The sequence below is a fragment of the Lactuca serriola genome, chromosome 4 (genome assembly GCF_051521515.1).
Source record: "Lactuca serriola cultivar US96UC23 chromosome 4, Lser_US96UC23_V15, whole genome shotgun sequence".
NCBI lineage: Eukaryota > Viridiplantae > Streptophyta > Magnoliopsida > Asterales > Asteraceae > Lactuca > Lactuca serriola.
Genome location: NC_136411.1, coordinates 52,312,605 through 52,325,615, shown reverse-complemented (window position 1 = coordinate 52,325,615; position 13,011 = coordinate 52,312,605).

Here is a 13,011-nt window from a genome sequence, read left to right as displayed (position 1 = left end):
CGAGTAGCCAAGGGTACTCGGTGAGTTAAAGTCAACATGGACTGTTGACTTTGACTGAGGACTTTGACTTTGAATTTGACCAGGGGTTTGACTAATGGGTTATGGAGTGCCTTATAAGGTTAAGGACTTATGAGTATGATGTACTATGATGATAGGTGGTGGAACCTGTGTCAAGTGATCCGAGAATTGGAGTTTACCTTTCGTGTCGACATCTGCGAGGTGAGTTATCCCCACTATATGGATAGGGTCTACGGTACCAAGGTCGGCCCTTTAGTTGTTATTGTTATGGTATGATACATGTAGATATGATCTGTTAGATCGGAATTGAGGTAGACAGTATGTTATGCTCTTATGATCCGTAGGGATTGGTATGTTAGTGACCTGCTAGGTCGGTACTCTAGTTACAGGAGAATTCTATGATTTATGATCAGTGTGACAGATATGTTTGATGTTGTATATGCATGTATATGATAGTACGCGCACATGGATATTTGTTGGTAGTTGGGTTGAGGCGGTCCTGCTTTGTGCTGAAGGCCAATATACCTTATAAGCGGTCCGGGGAGACTGTAGGCCCATGTGGCGGACCAGTCATGCCGAAGGCTCGGGATAGATTCAGACAGTCTGTAGGCCCAGTAGGGCGGTCCATTTAGTTGATGGCCCAATATGCATGATAATTGATTGATTATTACTGATATGGTATTGTCAATGTGGTATTGGTATTTTGGGGGTAGCTCACTAAGCCCTCAGGCTTACAGTTTTCAGTTTATTGTTTCAGGTACTTCAGGAGATCATGGAAAGGCGAAGGCGTGATCGTACCGCTCCTCATCCTTATGTTATGATTTTTGGGACACTCTGATGGAAATTGATTTGAAAACATTTTGTAAGCAATACTATTTGGTTTTTTTATTTATGATTGAAAAGTTTAAATTTGGCGTAGAACTTTATCGATGTTACAAGTTGGTATCAGAGCCATGGTTAGAGTGAATTGGAGGAACACTCGTGTGAATCCAGTCTCAAATCAAGGAGATTTTCGGAACATACGTTTTAAAATGGTTTTCAAAATAAGGAAGGAGGATGCAGAGGGTACGATCAGCAGGAGCCTGTAAGTGAACCGCAAAATACCATGCAGATATTTGATGTTCCGATATGTTAGAACGGCATGCTAGTGCTAGGCTAGGGATCTTCAGGAATCGCATGATAGACTTGCCTGATTATATGATGCCTATTAGCCTAGGGTTTCTTGTATATGGAATTGACATCATAACTGTAGATGTTTGGTGTAAGTATCACGATTGTGTATAATCAAGATCTTATAGCCTGAGAATGTCTGATTCGACCTTAGTGTAGGATTAGATATTCGAAAGTCTATTGGGTCCAGTGTTATGTACAGCTAGCGTGCACCGTCGTTGCAGGGGATGATGGAAGTTTCATTGATGTGTGAATTATGATAAGTGGTGAGACTAGATGTGAGATATTTGGTATTCCCCCTTGAAGTGAGGGTAGGGCACATTTCTATGTTGATGATATTGTTAGGGCGTTGTGGTGATACTTGAGACAAATATGGGTAGGTGTGGAAGGTAGTATGGGCCCGTACTACTGAAAGCACAGGACCCATATGCGTAGCAAGGAAATCACAACCCCTAGGGTTTGTGGGGTTTTGGTCTCCCGACATTATGTTATTTATCTGAGGACTTATATATATATATATATATATATATATATATATATATATATATATATATATATTCCAGTATGGTAATGATGAGACGTGTGGCTTTGGGATCCGGATCAGGATCGGGGTCGGGATACGGAGGGTTGGAGGTGTCGGTAGCACCTGAGCCCGTGGTTCAGATAGGGACCGAGGAGTTGGATGTCAGGATCAGGAAGATCATGCATGACGAGATTGCTACTACGTTCCGAGCGTAGCTGCTAGAGATTTTTAGCTCAATTAAGACCGCAATGGTTGAGTATTTTGATGAGCGATATGCAGCTCTAGCAGAGACAGCTGCCGCTGCAGCCACTTCGGCTGTAACTGCAGCAGAGGTTTGAGGAGGAGCCGACAGGGCTTTCCAGTACCGGGACTTCGATAATACGAAGCCCCCGACATTTGATGGTACACAGGATGCGATTAGGGCTATGAGGTGGTTATCTGACGTGGAGGGTTGTTCTTCACGTGCTCATGTCCTGCTGACCAGAAGGTCAGGTGTGCCCTGAACCTGCTGAGGCTTGGGGCAAAGGACTGGTGGAGGCTGACGACTGGGTCGTATACTGATGATCAGTGGGATGCTATTACTTGGAAGCAGTTCAGAGATATGTTCCGCACCCGCTACGTTCCACGTGTCGAACGAGATCGGCTTGCGTAGGAGTTTTTGACATTGAGACAGAATGGGGAGTCTGTGATGGAGATTACCTGTATGTTCACGGAGAGGGCTATGTTTTGCCCGGAGTTTGCTTCAGAGTAGTCTCAGATGACTCGTTATCTAAGTATGCTCAAGACTGATATTCGACAGTTTGTGTCTACATAGTGATGTGATACCGTCCTGGACCTTCAGGAAGCCGTGCGGCGGCGTGAGTTGGAGATAGAGTTGCAGCTGAAGGAGCAGCGTCAGGCACCAGCACAGTCTCAGGCGGTGCCTAAGTGGTCTAATACCACTGATACACGGTCCGGGGGTCATCAGGGCCGCACTTGTGGAAAGTGTGGCAAGGCTCATTCGGGGGTTTGTTGAGTAGGAGGTGGGTGCCACAAATGTGGCAAGGAGGGGCACTATGCCAAGGATTGCCGTCAGTCCGCCCCTCCAGGAGATATGAGGATCTGTTACCATTATCATCAGGTTGGTCATGTGAAGACCAACTATCCGCAGCTTGCCGCTAAGCCGGCGTAGGGATCCACGCAAGCTGCGGTGAGGATTGGATATGGGAGGCCAGTCAAGGTGGATCCTCCGAAGGCTCATGGTCACACCTTCCAGCTTACGGCCGAGGAGGCCAAGTCGGCACCAGATGTGGTTTCTGGTATGTTTCTATTCTCTGTCTCAGTTATTGTATTCATGTTTTGCTTATTGATTGTACCTGTGATTAGGTATGTTTTTAGTGAATTCATTGCCCGCCTTGGTATTATTTGACTCGGGGGCGAGTCGATCGTTTGTATCTCAGACCTTCTCTAGAGGGTTCAGTGTGACGATAGATGATCTTGAGTGTCCGTTGCGAGTTTCGATCGCCAACGAGCACGGGGTCTCTGCTTTTTGGGATATCCTTCCTGATAGATTTGATTCCTATTCCCATGAGGGATGTATGCGTGATTATAGGGATGGATTGGCTTATCCGTTTTGGCGCCATGATCGACTGTAAGGGGCAGTGCGTGGTGGTTTGAACCCCAAGTGGGGGAGAACTTGTAGTTTATGGTGAGGGCACTAGGTTGGGATCAGGGTTTTGTTCGGCAGCCAGGGCTCGACAGTATATTCAGCACGGGTGTGCCGGTTATTCGGCGTATGTGGTAGATACGCGGGTTAGAGAGCAGCTCTCAGTTTCTGAGGTCCCGGTGGTAAGGGAGTTTGCTGATGTGTTTCCGGAGAAGTTACCTGGAGCGCCTCCAGAGAGGCAAGTTGAGTTCAGGATTGACCTAGTGCCAGGTGCGGCCCCTATCGCCAAGGCGTCGTACTAATTGGCACCACCTGAGATGCAGGAGCTATCATCTCAGTTGCAGGAGCTGCTGGGTAAGCAGTTTATTCGTCCGAGCAGTTCATCCTGGGGATCCTCTTCATCAGGAAGAAAGACGGTTCGTACAGGATGTGCATTGACTATAGGGAGTTGAACAAGTTAATGGTGAAGAATCGTTATCTGATTCCGAGGATAGACGATCTTTTCGATCAGCTGCAGGGTGCATCTTGGTTTTCCAAGATTGATTTGAGATCAAGATATCAGCAGGTCAGGGTGAGGGAGGAAGACGTGGAGAAGACTGCGTTTCGGACTCGTTATGGTCATTACAAGTTTGTGGTGATGTCGTTTGGACTCACCAACGCGCCGACAGTGTTCATGGATCTGATGAATCGGGTATGCAGACCGATGCTTGATCGCTTGGTCATTGTGTTTATAGATGATATCTTGATGTACTCCAAGAATCGAGAGCAACATGAGGAGCATCTCAGGGATCTGCTGGAAGTTATGAGGCGAGAACGGTTGTACTCCAAGTTCTCAAAATGCAAGTTTTGGTTACGGGAGGTCCAGTTCCTTGGACACCTCGTTAACCACGAAGGGATTCTGGTCGATTCGGCCAAGGTGGAGGCATTTATGCAGTGGGAGACCCCGAAATCTCCCTATGACATTAGGAGTTTCTTGGGTTTAGCAGGGTATTATCGGAGATTCATTCGTGATTTCTCCAAGATTGTCGTACCCCTCACTCGTCTAACGAGGAAGGGGTGGATTTTTGGTGGGGCCCTGAGCAGCAGAGGGCGTTTGATACCCTCCGCCAGTTTTTATGCGAGGCGCTGGTGTTGACACTCCCTGAGGGAGTGGAGGATTTTGTGATGCATCCAACACGGGCTTGGGGGCAGTCCTCATCCAGAGAGGACAGGTGGTAGCCTACGCATCGCAGCAGCTGAATCCGCATGAGACGAGGTACCCCACACACGATCTTGAGTTGGGAGCAGTGGTTTTCGCTCTCAAGATTTGGAGGCACTCTCCGTACGGGGTCCGTTGCACTATATACACGGATCACAAGAGTTTGAGACACATTATGGATCAGCCAAACCTGAACATGAGGCAGCGCAGGTGGATGGATGTGGTCAAGGACTATGATTGCAAGATCCTTTACCATCCTGGTAAAGCAAATGTGGTTGCGGATGCTCTGAGCTGCAAGTCAGCTGGGTCCTCGACCCCAGCCAGGTGTATGAGGATAGCGGTGGATTCCCCACTGGTGGGTTTGATCAGGGATGCTCAGATTGAGGGCATGATACCAGAGAACTGGAAGTTGGAGAGGATTAAGGGCGAAAGCACCCGGTTTGTTTAGGATAGCCACAGATTGTTGACCCGTTACGGCTGGGTTTGGGTTTCGATGTCCCGAGGGGTCTGGAAAACAGTGATGGAGGAGACTCATAAGTCTCGTTTTTCGATTCACCCAGGAGCCACCAAGATGTACCGAGATTTGAGTTTGATTTATTGGTGGCCTGTCATGAAGCGAGATGTTGCTTGGTTTGTTGAGAGGTGCTTGACCTGTAGGATGGTCAAGGCCGAGCATCAGAGGCCGCATGGTAAGTTGCAGCCTCTGGAGATTCCCATGTGGAAATGGGAATGGATCGCGATGGATTTCATCACAAAGTTGCCGAAGACGGAAAGGGGGTTCGATGCTATATGGGTCATCGTGGATCGATTGACCAAGAGTGCCTACTTCCTAGCCATACGGGAGAGTTCGTCGTCAGAGAAGTTGGATGACCTATACGCCAGAGAGGTTGTCTCTCACGATGGGGTTTCGGTTTCTATCGTTTCCGGTCGAGATGTCAGGTTTACCTTCCGTTTTTTGCAGAAGTTCCATGAGGAACTGGGTACACGACCGCATTTTAGTACGGTGTTCCATCCGCAGACTGATGGGCAGAGTGAGCAGACCATTCAGACCCTCGAGGATATGTTGAGGCCGTGCGTTATTGATTTTGGTGGGAGTTGGGATTCCCACCTACCGCTTGCAGAGTTCGCCTACAACAACATCTATCATTCCAGTATTGGCGCCCCGCCTTCCGAGCTGTTGTATAGGCGGAAGTGTAGGACCCCAGTCTGTTGGGGCGAGGTTGGGCACAGAGTGATGGGTCGAACAAAGGTAGTTCTGCAAACTACCGAGATGATACAACAAATTTGGCAGCGACTATAGACCGCTCAGAGTCGGCAGAAAATTTATGCCGACCGACGCCGATCTGAGCTGGAATTTCAAGTGGGTGACACGGTTCTCCTAAAGGTCTCACCCTGGAAGGGTGTGATCCGCTTCAGAAAGAGGGGAAAATTGGGTCCCCATTACATTGGGCCGTTCAGGATTATTGCCAGGGTTGGCAGGGTGTCTTATAGGCTAGAGCTTCCAGAGGAGCTTAGCCGGATCCACAACACATTTCATGTTTCGCAATTGCGAAAATGCATTATGGACCAGGAGGCAGTGGTATCGTTGGATGACATTCAGGTCGAGGAGCGTCTGAACTATCTGGAGAGGCCTGTAGCTATTTTGGAAAGGAAGAAGAAGATTCTGCGGAACAAGGAAATACCTTTAGTAAGGGTACAGTGGGAACATCGGAAGGGATCCGAGTGGACATGGGAGCCGGAGGCGGAGATACGCGAGCATTACCCGGCATTGTTTACTCTAGCGAACTTCGAGGACGAAGTCTAGTTCAAGTGGGGGAGAGTTGTAACGCCCCAATTCTCAGGTATTACTTAAATAAGATTTATTAAGTTAGGCTCTACTCGACGAGTTGGTTGACCTACTCGTCGAGTAGCAGCGAGGTGGGATCGCGTGTTAAGTGACCTACTCGACGAGTCCATGTTGCACTCGCAAGTAGGAGCTGGTAGTGGAAACCCTAAATCTCGGGGTTGCACCTCTATTTAAAGGAACCTTAGCCTCATTTGGCCTCTTTACAGTCTTTGAGAGCCCCTTAAAACCCTAATTTGTGTGTGTGTGCCTTGGTGTGGTGTTTGAAGGTTGGAAAAGAGGTTCTTGGAGGAAGAAGTTAAGACTGCAAAGGAAATTGAAGCAATGAAGGAGTGGGAAGCAGGAATTACCTCAGCTAGCATCCTTTGGAGGTATCAAAGTGCCATTATTACTACCCTTTTTCCCTTTGTTGAATTTTTAGGGCTTTTTATGGATTTTCAAGTTGGTATGATGAGCTATGGGCTAGATCTGAAGTTGTAACTTCGGATCTGGACCCTCCTTGGATTCTAGAAGCATAAAGTCACAGTTTTGGTTGTGATTAAGGTCCCTCTTGAGCATGAAGTTCCATTAAGAACTTAGAATAGACATTTAGAGCTTTTATAGTCATGCATGCACGTAAAGTTTGCAACTTTACGTGATAAGCATACCCTAGAAGCATGGATCTATGAGTTGGAGCCGTTGCATGGCTCAAAATATGTCTGTATGGAGGAAAAGGACTGAATGGACTCGGCGAGTCACATGAATATGGTCATGAACTCGACGATTTGGATGAACAACTCGGCGAGTTCGATGAAGATCGCCATAAGACTCGACGAGTTGATGAACAACTCGACGAGTCGGATGAGTTTCCTCTAGGTTATGTGCAAATGAATATCCGTCGAGTTGCAAGGAGGGAACTCGACGGGTGACCATAAGTTGATCGAGAATCAAAGGAACTTGACGAGTCATTTTAATGACTCGGTGGGTTGGAATGTACTTCCGGGAACTCGGCGACTAGCCAAGGGTACTCGGTGAGTTAAAGTCAACATGGACTGTTGACCTTGACTGAGGACTTTGACTTTGACCAGGGGTTTGACTAGTGGGTTATGGAGTGCCTTATAAGGTTAAGGACTTATGACTATGATGTACTATGATGATAGGTGGTGGAACCTGTGTCAAGTGATCCGAGAATTGGAGTTTACCTTTCGTGTCGACATCTGCGAGGTGAGTTATCCCCACTATATCGATAGGGTCTACGGCACCAAGGTCGGCCCTTTAGTTGTTTATTATTATGGTATGCTACATGTGGATATGATTTGTTAGATTGGTATTGGGGTAGATAGTATGTTATGCTCTTATGATCCGTAGGGATTGGTATGTTAGTGACCTGCTAGGTCGGTACTCTAGTTACAGGAGAATTCTATGATTTATGATCAGTGTGACATATATGTTTGATGTTGTATATACATGTATATGATAGTACGCGCACATGGTTATTTATTGGTGGTTGGGTTGAGGCGGTCTTGCTTTGTGCTGAAGGCCAATATACCCTATGAGCGGTCTAGGGAGACTGTAGGCCCACGTGGCGGACCAGTCATGCCGAAGGCTCGGGATAGATTCAGACAGACTGTAGGCCCGGTAAGGCGGTCCAGTCAGGCCGATGGCCCAGTATGCATGATAATTGATTGATTATTACTGATATGGTATTGTCAGTGTGGTATTGGTATTTTCGGGGTAGCTCACTAAACCCGGGCTTATAGTTTTCAGTTTATTGTTTCAGGTACTTCAGGAGATCATGGAAAGGAGAAGGTGTGACCGTACCGCTCCTCATCCTTATGTTATGATTTTTGGGTCACTCTGATGGAAATTGATTTGAAAACATTTTGTAAACAATACTATTTGGTTTTTTATTTATGATTGAAATGTTTAAATTTGGCGTAAAATTTTATGGATGTTACAGTTTTATCAATACATCAACATTAGCAGAGTAAATCACAGAATGCAGAATCGAGTGGTGTTTGTCCTGCAATCATCCTGAGCTCTTCCCGTTGAAAACCGAAGTACGTTAAACATAAACTAAAAACCGTAAGCACAAAGCTTAGTGAGTTCCCCGAAATACCACATACCATACATACATTTCCCATGGGTTACCCTCGTGGTCTTTTCCCTAAAATGTCATGGGCTACCCCCATCGTTTGACATCCAAGTTTCATGGGCTACCCCCATGGTCTTTCCTTGAAATGTCATGGGCTGCCCCCATGGCCTGACATCCAAGTGCCATGAGCTACCCCCATGGTCTTCCATACAAATGCCATAGGCTACCCGCGGGGTCTACCAAGCAAGTATCACAAGGACAACTAGCATTCCACAAAACAAGTAATGGGTCGACATTAGTGCCTTCAACCCACATATATGGTGAGAAGAGTCACCTTGCATTGTCGAATCTCACAGAAAGAAACTCTGACGATGGCCCGCTAAAATCCCCATGCTATCAATCACCAAAATAATCATCCATCAATAATCAGATCCCGAACCACATTAAATGTCCAAAGTAGGGTAAAAGACCTTTTTACCCTTTACCCAACTTGGCCCAAAGCCTATGCCGAAACCAACAATCTGCAGACCCAAATTCAAAAATGATCAGCCGAAGCCCAAATATGGCCCAATTCTCCAAATTAGGTCCAAAACCCATTTGGGGCCTAAATCCAATGAAACCCAACATGCTAGACAATAAGCACAAATCAAAATCCCAAGGCCCAACATGGTCTAAAAATCTATGGTCCAAACTCCACAATGGGTTCTCACGTCATGACCAGACCATGGTCACGTCGTGAGGACCAACTCGACTCAGTGAGTCAACTCAACTTATCCAGAAAGATTCCAGTCCCCGTCACGTCGCGCCCGACCTTGAGTCATGTTGTGACCTAATCCATAAAAATAGATGGGATGGCCAACTTCCTCACGATGCGAAGGTCCTAAACCTTACGTCATGAGATCTGAACAGACCAGCTTAAAACATTAAGTGCTTAATCCTTTCAGCCATATCTTGGGATTTTCCAGGGGGTCTTTCTTTATCCAAAAGATGATAAAAATCGAAGCTTTTCATTCATGCATGACTCAAACTCTTAATAGGCCAAAAGTGCGGAAAATGAGATCTAGACTCAAACTTGGAGTCCTAAACTTCACCAAAACTTAGATCCAAACACTATAATGAAGAGAATAAGTCAATGATCCATAAAGTTGCCAACTTCATGGACCCTATGCAAGCAGCTCTACCCAAACATGCAAAAAGGAACTTATAACTTTGACCTAACAATTTGAACTCATAAATATTGGATCTTGGATACTTACAAAGGTCCAAAATATGCACAAGATGAAGACGATAAAACCTCCTTGCTTAGCCAACGCTCTATAACTTCTTCCTCTTCTTCTTCTAGCCATCGAAACACTAAAATGGATTGAAAATCACCAAGATGGATTAGGTTTAGGGTTTTCTGAGTTAGGGGAAGGTGGAGGCTGAGAAATGAAACCTAAAACCGAGATAAGGGGGCTTAAATATGTGGGAAACCCTAAAACTTTGTGGGCTTGGGATGAAACACTCCTCACATCATGAGATCTTATTGCTCATGTCGTGAGCTCAATCCCGGATGAAATCTTCATGCGGCCCTCCTCATGTCGTGAGCCTCCATGCCTTACGTCGCCAGGACCCCTTTTTCACCAAATGATAACCTTTTGACCCTCTGAAACCCTAATTCGATTCATCTAAAGAAACAGATGTTACAATCCTGGACTTTGATAATTAATGTTTTTGGAAACTAAAATGGTATTAATTATTAAAGATTAAATATTGAAAATACTAAATGAATTTTGTTAAAATTTTGTGGATATATAATCCACTCTCATTACCATGAATTGACATTTTTCTTTAAAGAAACAATAACATTTAATATATAATTTCAATGAATGGGTTCATGTCTTGAGAGACAATCTCATGAGATATGTGAAATTGTATACACTTAAGGTCAAAGTCCTAAACAACTTGCTTTGAGCAATAAACCGAAACATGATACCTAGTAAAGGCATCATTGTGATGATCAAGTCGCGTCTAACATCAAACTAGGAATAGTTATTCCTGACTTCCAAGAAATCTTGGATAATTTAGATACATGTATATCTAATGATATAATAGGTTAAGCAATATTCCGATAAATACAGTGATATTTGTTTCAAACTTGTTTAAACAATGGAATGATGCAAGGCTAAAAGGAGTCACCTTATGTGATCTAAGAATCCTATGTTTTATGGGTTGAACATCTTTAAGCCCAAGAAATCCAAGAAGGCCCACATAGATGGATCATGTCTCTTTTATGGAGAAACTGGATACTAAAAGAGAAACTGCTACTCATATTTGAAAAGGAAAGTTTGGAAGAGACTAGGACTTCAGGTATCAACTAGATAGAACCTATAATTTTCATATAACACTTAAGTACTTGGTACTTAAATGTTAAGCTAATATTTGTAACTTGTTTATAGATATTTACAGAAGAGTAACCAGCTGAGCACAAGCAAGTTGGAACTACACTCTCGGAGTTTAGTTCATTATTTATGCTTAGAACATAAATTAATTGTAATATAAAACAATGTTTGTTTTGGAACAATGTATGTTTTAAATTTAGCATGTCTAAATATTTATGTCTCAGTTATTTTATTTAAATGTTTGATTATTTACTTGATCATTTTTTCATAACGCTAATACTCATATTCTGAAATGATTGACTTCTATTTATTAGACTAGATCTCTTAATAGAGTTATAAAGTAAATATAAACATTTTATAAATAAAATTAAGTTCTGTATGCAAGCACTTTTGAATTAAACTTATTTTAAATCAAACTTATCCATGACATTGTTATCTTTATTGTATAAATGAAATCCACATATTACAACTTCAAGAAAGGGATATTTGAAGGCAAATAATGTAGTTTATTTGACATATGTGAATCTTATTTATATATAAAAGATTCCTAACAATATTTTCACTAATGTTTAGAGAAAATAAATATTAAGGAACCATACACTATGGTGTATGATATCCTTTCTAATGCATGTCTAAGATTAAGCACAAGATACAAATAAATCCAACAACACCATCTAAAGCTTTAAGTGATAATAAATGATGAATTAGACCTTACCAGATAATGTTTACTTTCTAATCGATAGAAATTATCTTCATTTATGCTCTTGGGATTATACCTTAATCACTTTTAATTGTATCTTAAATACAAACACAAACAAATTACATATATGTATAATATTATAAAAGGGCATTAGGATTATTAATACAAACCCACAAAGAATAAGTTCTATTATTATTCTGAATGTTGAGTCAACAGAAAGCAAGCTTCTAGTGACAAATCAAGTGGGAGGCACATGGAACTTGAAGCAACTTAAGAACTATAGCCTAATGTAGCAATTGTTGGCAGTAGTTTCAACAAGGAATTGTTGAAATTGAATAATATCTATTCACAAACACAAATTCTTCACATTAATGGTAGAAATCATCTTTGACTTGAGAAACATGGAATCTATCATCGATGAGTTCTTCTTGAAGGTTTCTAGCAAATCCATCAACTACCATGATACCATATCACATCTTGAATTTGTTGAATGACTTAGAGTCATGAACATTTAGATGTAAGTCATTTATAATAATAAAGTATGGGCTTGATTAGTCTTCCTCTCTATTTGATGAATGACTTAGACTCATGAACATTGAGAATTTATTATTTATGGAAATGATATGAATTGGAAAAATAATAACTTATGAAATATATCATAAAGCATGATTATTTATAAGTTAGATATATTTATATCTAAATAAACTAGTAAGAGTTTATTTACATATAAAAGGTGATTTTATATATAAAGGAGATATTCATACATATATATGTCCAGTTATATTTTATATAAATATTAGAAACACTCTATATAAATGATAGGATTTTATATAAAGTTGGTATATTTATATAAACACTTAACTAGCCATGAATAAAGTAAAAATGACCTTTTTTTGTCTCCTAAAGCACCATGGCCGAAAATGCATAAGTGCATGGCTAAGTGATATCTTTTTCTTATCTTATTCAAGCATGCTTGTCCTTTGAGACCATGCTTGACTAGCTAGAAGGTATGGTCCCCTCTTACTTTTGTCTAATCATATATGTATCCGTATGAATAGTTTTTGAAGTTAGTTATTTCTCTCATTTTGTTCTCCTCTTAGCTTCTTGTTTTGGAGGCCAAAACCATAAGCTACATGAGCTTACAAGGGCTGCCAAATTTCGAGATTTAGGCTTCCATTTCTACTCCATTCTCTTGAAAATTGGTGGTAGATTTGTGTCCCTTTTTTATTTCACCTTTGAACATATATTTGGTATATATTTCAAAGGCTTATGAACAATAAACACAAGTATATACTAGCATATGTTTTGATGGTTTTACTCTTGCTTGGTGGATACTTCCAAAGAGCTCTTAATTTAGAGCTTAATGTCGTCTTCATCAACTTCCAACCTTCCATGAGGATCAAAGTCTTCAAATGCTGTTATGATTTCTCTTTTATGGTTGTTTTAATCTTTCTAACTC